The following is an 8,108-nucleotide window of genomic DNA, read 5'->3' on the forward strand; positions in this document are numbered from 1 at the left end:
ACACAGTACTGTTGGGGAGCCAGGTGGCTGCATTCAGGGGCTTGTTTCCAGATTAAAACCAGATATATATCAAAAATAACAGAGCCTGTACCTATGTGGCCTCTGGGAGACGTGCTCATGTTCCGGATCTGGTTTGCAGAGCCAAGTCCCTGGAACCAGTTTCATCCACACTGTCTGTAGACACAGAGTGCAGATGGGAACCAGCCATTCCTGCCCCATACCCAAGTTTTCTTGCCCAAACAGACAGCCAACTTGTTCCAGACCAGAGCCAAAAGAGCAGCCATCATGTGGGCAGTGCAGACAGTCAGTGAGTTAAACTCTCATTTGAATTTCTAGTCTCATCCGCTCAAGAGATTACAGGCAAAGCCAAAACCCACTGTGATATTCTTGCCAAGGGTGAAGGAAATCAATAGGCTGCAGTATAGGCTTGCGCATGGAGGCATACCAAGTGTGCTTGGATGTATGGTTCCCAAATTAAACAGGGAAAACAAACAGGCCTCTGTTGCAAGCCTGAGAGCTGTTTGCAACACGCCTCTCACTGTGCTTGTCAAATTGCCCTGGCTGACTGGAACAGCAGTCCCTCAGGCTCATCCTTGCCACCTTCTTACTCTTCTTGGGAAAGGCAGAACTGATGTGTCCTACTTAAGGCTGACTCCTCACACTGCAACAAGGACAGTTCTTGTAGCCTCTCCCTAACTCTCTCAGCTGGCTGAAAGTGAAGGTGGACCTCTGGATTCAGGCAAAACTTCAGAGGTCTTCATGGTGGTGGTGAAGGGAAACTACAGCATCCTTCTTTCTATCAACCCATAGCAAATGCAGCTGTTTTCTACCACAGGAGAAACCCAGCCCATGATGCCAGGTCAGGAGTGCAAAACCAATTCATTTTGGTATTTGCAACAGTCCTGAAACAGAAGTAGTAAGTAAAATCCTCCCAAAACTTTAAGAATTGGGGTGTGAGGAAGAAAACTGCAACTTCAACTGTTGCACAGTTATAGCAAAACAAAAAAACCCCAAATTACTCCCCCCCCCTGCAACTAGACAGGAAGAAGAGGAAAAAGCTGCTGCTTTTTATAACTTCCCACTCAGAAGAGGAGCTTGCGTCTTAAAACTGGCAATGTTTCCGTGTCCCCTTAAAAGGCTACATTTTTTTCCAGGCTAGGAAAAATGTAAAAGGCTATGTGTAATAGCACCCTCTGGTGAATCTGTCACTAGAGTATTCCCGGCCCCATAGATGGAAAGAGGGATACAGCTGCAAACTACCCCAGAAGAGGGCTATAAGTGTAGGTGACACTTTGGAGACAGAGGAGAACAGCGAAAAGAAGAGACATCCCTGTCTGGAAGGAAGGAGCACAGATCCATTTGATTCTGCCAGGAAACCCCAGCTGTGCTGGCCTCCTGTGATCCAGCTGTTGAGGCATCTGTGATTCAAAAGGCTGAGTCTCCTGCCTTGGAGGGAGAGAATATGCTAATATTTCCGAAGAACTGGTTTGCTCCTGCTTTCCTTCTTGGTCCTTTCCTTCCCATCCCATGAACTGAGAGAGCACCCAGGTAAAGGGGGAGCATGCAGCATGACACATACAGCTGGAGACTCGGTTCCACAGACCGAGGCATTGCTGGAATTACCCAGAGCTAATTTAGGCTCTGGTGAATGTAAAGTGTGTGCCAGCAGAGGAAGAGCACATGGAGTTTGCCACCCAAGGTGGATTAAACCAGCTTGGAAAGTTTCACGAGAAAAAGCATTTATTTGAGACAGACTGAGCGGCTGGCTGGTAATTCAACCATGAGAAGATCTGGCCTGTATGCAAGTCCGCAAATAATACATACGCTTACTCGTGCATTTCCATCTCAGAGGGGAGAAGAAAGTGGAGAATGAAGGCAGCTCAGTGCAAGAACAACATTTCCAGCAGTAGAAAAATGCTCTGACTGCATACCCATATCCTGTACTTTCTAAAGGTATTTTAAGGCCACCAAAATTGTGTAGTATGGGGAAGGGAAACCAGCTCAATCCCTAATTTACAGAGCCTCTCCCAATTGCTTCTCCTGAGGCACTGTCTTCAGAAGCAGATTCAGCTCCCAAATGCAGGTCTGTTCTTCCATCTCTCCTTTGCTGGATTATTATCAGGATGCTTGATCCTGACTCCTCCATGCCCCTTGCAGCCTGTACCAGGGTTCTGCCCATCTCCTGCCATGCAGAGCAGTAGCATGCTCAGCTTTGCTTGGACTACTCTCAATGGGACCACATAGGTTCACGTTAGGATAGCAAGCTTGAGTTTGAGCTTTCTCCTCAAGACCACTTTATATCTTGGCCTGTGCCTTCTTGTGTGCAAACAGTGTGCATGGTCAGCAAATCTAGGCTTAGACGCACCCTTAATCCTTGTTGCAGACACAAACTTTGGAGCCCAGGATTTTACACCACAACTCTTGAAACAATTTTTTGGCTTTTCTGCCCACTGCTGCTTCTGGAGTTTCTTCTCAACACAAATTCTCTCTGCATGAAGACAGCAGCTTAAGCTAGCAGGACAGAAAGTGATGATCACCCTAGGAGATGATAGTCTGGTATCTCATAGAAGTCCACAGAAACCTGGATGGCTTAGTGGCTAACAGATCAAGCTTCAGATCTGGCAAGCTGGCACTGCTGATAGATGCAAGGTGTGCAGGGAGAGGGAGATGGGTCCACAGGTGGTGGCACCAGGAGGCTCAAGGAGTGGATGTTTCCAGTCACCTGCTGCCTGCCTCCTCTTCTGCGAGCCTCCAGCTGGAGCACACATCATTCTCCAGGTATTCTCCTGGAGCAGCATAAGGGGTGGTCTTTCAGAGTCCTCTCATCCTCAGATTTCTTCTACTCCTGAAGCTGTGCGATTTTCCCAGGTCTGCAGCCCCTTTTTTCTGGAGAAAGGTCTTTTGCATTCTCTAAGGATAGGCTTTGTCTTGTCTGCACTGAGGGACAGTGGCTAGAGTAGATGCTTCAGAGGAAGGCACCAGCAGCTTGTCCAGGAAATTGATTTCCAGTCTCAAGGAAAAGGGAGAATATGAAGATATTTAATTTTGGGAGCCTTTTAGAGACTACAGCAAAAAATGAAAAGGTTAGTTGTTGTGGGTGCTGCACACACAGAGAAGGTCATTCCACTGTGAGTTCCAACCACATGGGAAACAAGTTCATCAGGGAAAAGTCTTATGCAGAGTCCTCCAGGAGGTCAGGGAAAGAGGCAGAAAAAGAAATTAGCTTTCTTGAGTCTCAGTGTCATTTATCTCAAGGGTCATCTCTTCCATAATATCTCTTTTTCCCCCCCAATGCATATTCCTAACTGTAAATGTTTCTGTTACTGGCTGGAAGATTCATGCTTTCTCAAAGGCTTGTTGTGCTTGGCAAAAAATATCTAAAGGCAAAAAAACTTATCACTTACTCCTGATCGCTGTAAAAGCTGCTTGTTTGTGTACATTTGTCTACAGATTCAAGGAACAAGCAACACATTCAGTTTCACACTTTTTTCAGCTTCTCCTCACAAGTAGATCCTCTAGATCCGATCATATTGCCATCTTTTTCCAGTTTCTGTCTTTCAAAATATGAGAGGAGGCATTTAGTAGCATATTGCTCAGCTTCAATGGTTTTCCTTTGGTTCATTGCATAGGACAGTAAATAGAGCCATAGGAGATCACTTGCCTATTTCTAGCATTTTCATCCTTAATGCCTGTACAGAGAGTAGGTGTGTTTTACTGATATACCTACAACGATGCTAAGGTGGTTTTCAAAATCCTGTGGTTGACTTGGTAACTGTTCTCTATTCAACTAAGTATACAGATGAGTCATGTAGAAATGCCGAAAGGTAGAAAATGTGGAGACTAACTACGTTCTTTGAAGAGCCTGACTCCATCTGCAAAGAAAGGACTAGCAAAAGCCAAACCCCTCCCATATCCAACAAAGCAAGCTCCCCACTGAGCTGTATCTAAAAGTAGGTGGTATGTACCACTAACAAAGCCTGTCTCATCTCCTACTAAGTCCAGCCAGCTGCCAAGTCAGTCCTCCTGAAAAGAAAGCTTGCTGTCTACCTCTGCCTGCTTTTATAGATGCCCCAATTGCCTAGCCTCACCTTCCTCACCTCCCTGTTCCGCTCTGGTTTTAATCAGCCTGCCGTGTAACTCACCTGGGATGCAATTAACCAGGAAACTCCACTAAAGTGTTCATTACAGAGAGAAATTGTGTATCTTTGGTTTTGAGTTTACCCAATCACAACACTGAACCTCCCACCAAAATGTCCTTCCACCCACAGAACAACTTGTCCCAGAAAACTATGAGCCTGAGGTTTGGGTTCACAGCACTTTCCCAGGTGGGACAAGCACTCTATCCTATGTGAAATGAGACATGATCAATGACCACGTTTCAGCTCTCAGTGGAATAATTTACAGGCACAGAGATCCAATTCTATCTGAGAACCAAAACAAAAAGCTTCATTAAAAATCAATAGAAAGTGAACTAGCCCTCTGCATTTTGCACAGTGCAATTTCTAATGGAACGCTTGAGTATTTACTATTCCAAGCCAGCTACATCCTTTTAAGCTCTGAATTCCCCACAGAGGTGCACAGCTTGTAAATGTTTCTACCCAATTTTTTATTCATGAAGGGGGAAGCTGAGGCACAAAATGTGTTACCCAGCATCCAAGTTATCAGACAATGTTATCTTCTTTATTTGTTTTCCTGTTAGTAAAATAAAATATTTTTTGCAAGCAATCAATGGAAACAAAAACCAAACCCTAAACCTCAGAAGGCACAGCCTCATACTCCATTGTGTTACAACAACTAGGATAGATCCTCCAGCTAGAGAAGGGTCATAATGAAGCTGGCATAACTGCTGATGCTGTGCAGGAGGAGTACTTTTCTGGTCCCTTTGCTTTCATTCTGTAAGAGTGAATTGCATCAGTGTCAGTCGCCCTTATTCATTTCCATACTCCACACGGCAGAGCTGCATGCCATTTTCTTCCTTATGATTACAGTCTATTATTTCTATTACATCAGTGCCTGGAGGCCTTGGGATAGACCAGGTCTCTATTGTATTCACTGCTGAATTTACACAATGATGTACAATCATGGCAGTAAAAAAAAAGTTCCTGAAGCACAGTATGCTGTAAGCTGGAAAGGCATTTGGGGTAATAAAAGAGGGAAGTTAATGATAACGTGTTCTCAACCAAGGCACAGTGAAATCATTGTAAATTCCATTATGGGTAGGTGATTTAGCTTCAATGGTGCATCACTGCGGGGAACAACCTCTGTGTAAGTGTCATAAATCTTGGCGGAGCATCAAACCCACATAAAATAAAGCTACAGGGCCAAAACGTTTCGACAAATCCTCTCCGGGCCCTTCCTTCACTTTCCAAGCTTTTTCCTCATCAACTCCCTATTGCGTAAACTGTGCTTGAACATCATAGCTATGCTAGAGGTGGGACACCACAAGATTAGGACAAAGTTGGTGGGTGTTTTTGTTTTTCTTTTTTTTTTTTTTCTTTTCCTTTTTTTTTTTTTTTTTTTTTCCCCAGTCTTCTGTGTTTCCTGGCTCTTGTGGCTTGAAGTCACACCCTTGATGTAACTTCATTGTGGTTCATTTTTCTTGTGGTCTAATTAAATCTGGCTCCAGACAGAGTTGTGTGTTAGCAACAATGGGAGGAGGAGGCAGGAATCCAGAGGTCCAGGAATCATCAGGAATGTCATGGCCTGAAAAGTGAAAAATCAAAGAGAAGGTAAAGAAAAATAAAGAGTGGAGAATTTCCCTGACCAGTCTAAAGGCAATTGAGTTGCTTATCAGAGTATTGATAATCCAGAGCAGATTTGGGTGTGGTGGATGAATGTGCATTCCTCCAGCCTGGAACACAACATCTGTACACAAGGTCCCAGATGAGTCCTTGCCATGATGCCTTTGATTTCAACAGAACTACATCAAAGATGTAAATCCCATGAGGGCAAAGTCACATTAGGTGCTGTGTGCTTATGAGGTTTAGGTTTTGTTAGCAATGGAGGTGGGAGAAGAGTCCGAAAGGGAGAATTTGAGGGCCATCCCGAGGACCGAGTCTTTCTGAAGTCGTGCAGTGGCAGTTCATTCAGCTGCTGTAGAAAAATGAAGGGAGATAATTCTGAGATAAAGCCTCCACTTGATTTTGGACCCTGGTTCACCATCCTCATTTCTGGCCTTGAAAGTTCCAAACCCCGTCTGGAGAGGAGTGTTGTAAAAACCTAATTTGCCAGAATAAGCAGAATTTTAGTGCAGAAAATAGATTTTCTTTGTCATGAATCTTTCTATTTCATTACATCTTTTTAATACCATTCACCTATGTTACACATATTGAATGTTCAGAACTTTCTTCCTGTGTCAGTAACTGCTTGGCTCTGCAAAAAAAATGGACTCCTAAGAGAATATAGTTTTCAGCTATAGTAAAACAGGAGAAAGGGAGGAATGTAGTGCATTATGTTGCATGTGTGGTCAAACATCTTTGAATCAAGAGCTGGTTATTCATAAGATGCAAATGTGCATATCGACTCCTGCTGGAAGTGTCTGCACTGTGCAAATTTATCTGTGCTGTACTGACCAACATCGCAGTCCTAGCATGGTGAAATACAGGATGTAGTCTTTATTGACCTAGAAGATGTAGGATCTGTGGCGGTTAAGAAGAGAGAAGGCAAAATGCCTTTGTTTCTCTCTATGTGTTGAAGATAAGATAATGAAGTGATTTAAATGCTGAAGTGGGGTTTAAGACACTTGCTTCTATGCAATTCTCTGTCCTCAGTGTCTGATAATGGTAAGGACTTGAATGGAACATCTCCCACATTGCTGAATATGTCTCTATGCCTGTCATTATTAATATTTATTTTATCCCATTAGCTTCTTGGTGAGCTATCACAAGAAGAAATAAAAAAGTAATTGTCATGGAGCCAGACCTATTAGACAGTTCCATCATTCCTCATACTGTCTCAGAGAGTGGAAGGGGAGTAAGGAACAGAGACTGTCTGAGTGATCTGTCCCTCGGGATCTCCTCCCAGATGACACAGTTGGTAGTTCAGGGATTTCCAGAGCTGCATCTTGCAGCTGGACTTGAGACACTTCTCCTTATACCTCTTCTTTTCCACAGATACCTGTTCTGTCCACCAGCAGAGTAATAAAGCACAGTCATAAAAATATGCTGTATTCTTGGTCTGTGTTGTTATGTGCAATCCTGTGATGGTTGGTAAAGCTGTCACAGATGCTGGATACTTATAGGGGAAAGTAGTAAGCATCACCTCAGCCTGAATGTTTAAATTTTAGTTTTCTAAAGGTGAGCTAGTCACGCTAGACTGCCTTTATAGGGGAGAGTGAGGAGGTGAAGGGTGGGGAGAGAAATAGGTGCCTTCAGCCTTTCACCTGTGTCTCAGACATGTAGCCCAATATGAGATGAATTGTTCCCTGAGGGTGCATAACTATCTCCATAGATGATAAATAGAGTCTAGAAAACAGGCACAATTTCCCATGCACAAGGGTCTACTGTTTGGTTTCCATCATTATTTTTAGAGGTGAGAGGAATAGGAGAAATTATAATACCTTAATCAGACTGTTTTCTGACGTGAAAAACAAAGCCAAAAGAAAAGAAAAAAAATCAGCCAACCGCCCTGAATTCTGGGAATTCCAGTGTTACTTCTTGGATTCCAGGAAAATGTGGGGAATCTCTGCCATTCCAGAGCAGTTTCCTGGTGCCACTGAAGATGTCTGGAGCATGCAGAGTTGACAGGAGCTCAATTGCTTCCCAGCAAGGTGCTGATGAGAGCAGGGAGAAGGAGTATTTTCACCAGCAAACTTTCTGGCTGCTCAGGGGACTACTCTTGAGGTAAACCTCTCCAAGGATGTTTTCAACCAAGGAACGCTGCCTCCTTCCTTGCCCCAAAGGTCGCAGTTACAGCAGAGAAGACAAGCAAAAATTAGGAGGAAAGATGAGGACCAGGAAAGAGGAGGAACTTGCCCAGGGTTACACAGAGTTGAAGTCAGAAGTAGGACCTTCATCAGCTGCTCCTCTCTGCTTTGTCAAGACAGCCTAGTGGCTGACTTAAGGCAAGAAAGTACAATGGTTTCCCTTTGAAAACCTTTCTGGTGAGTC

Source organism: Columba livia, chromosome 7, assembly GCF_036013475.1.
Source record: "Columba livia isolate bColLiv1 breed racing homer chromosome 7, bColLiv1.pat.W.v2, whole genome shotgun sequence".
Taxonomy (NCBI): domain Eukaryota; kingdom Metazoa; phylum Chordata; class Aves; order Columbiformes; family Columbidae; genus Columba; species Columba livia.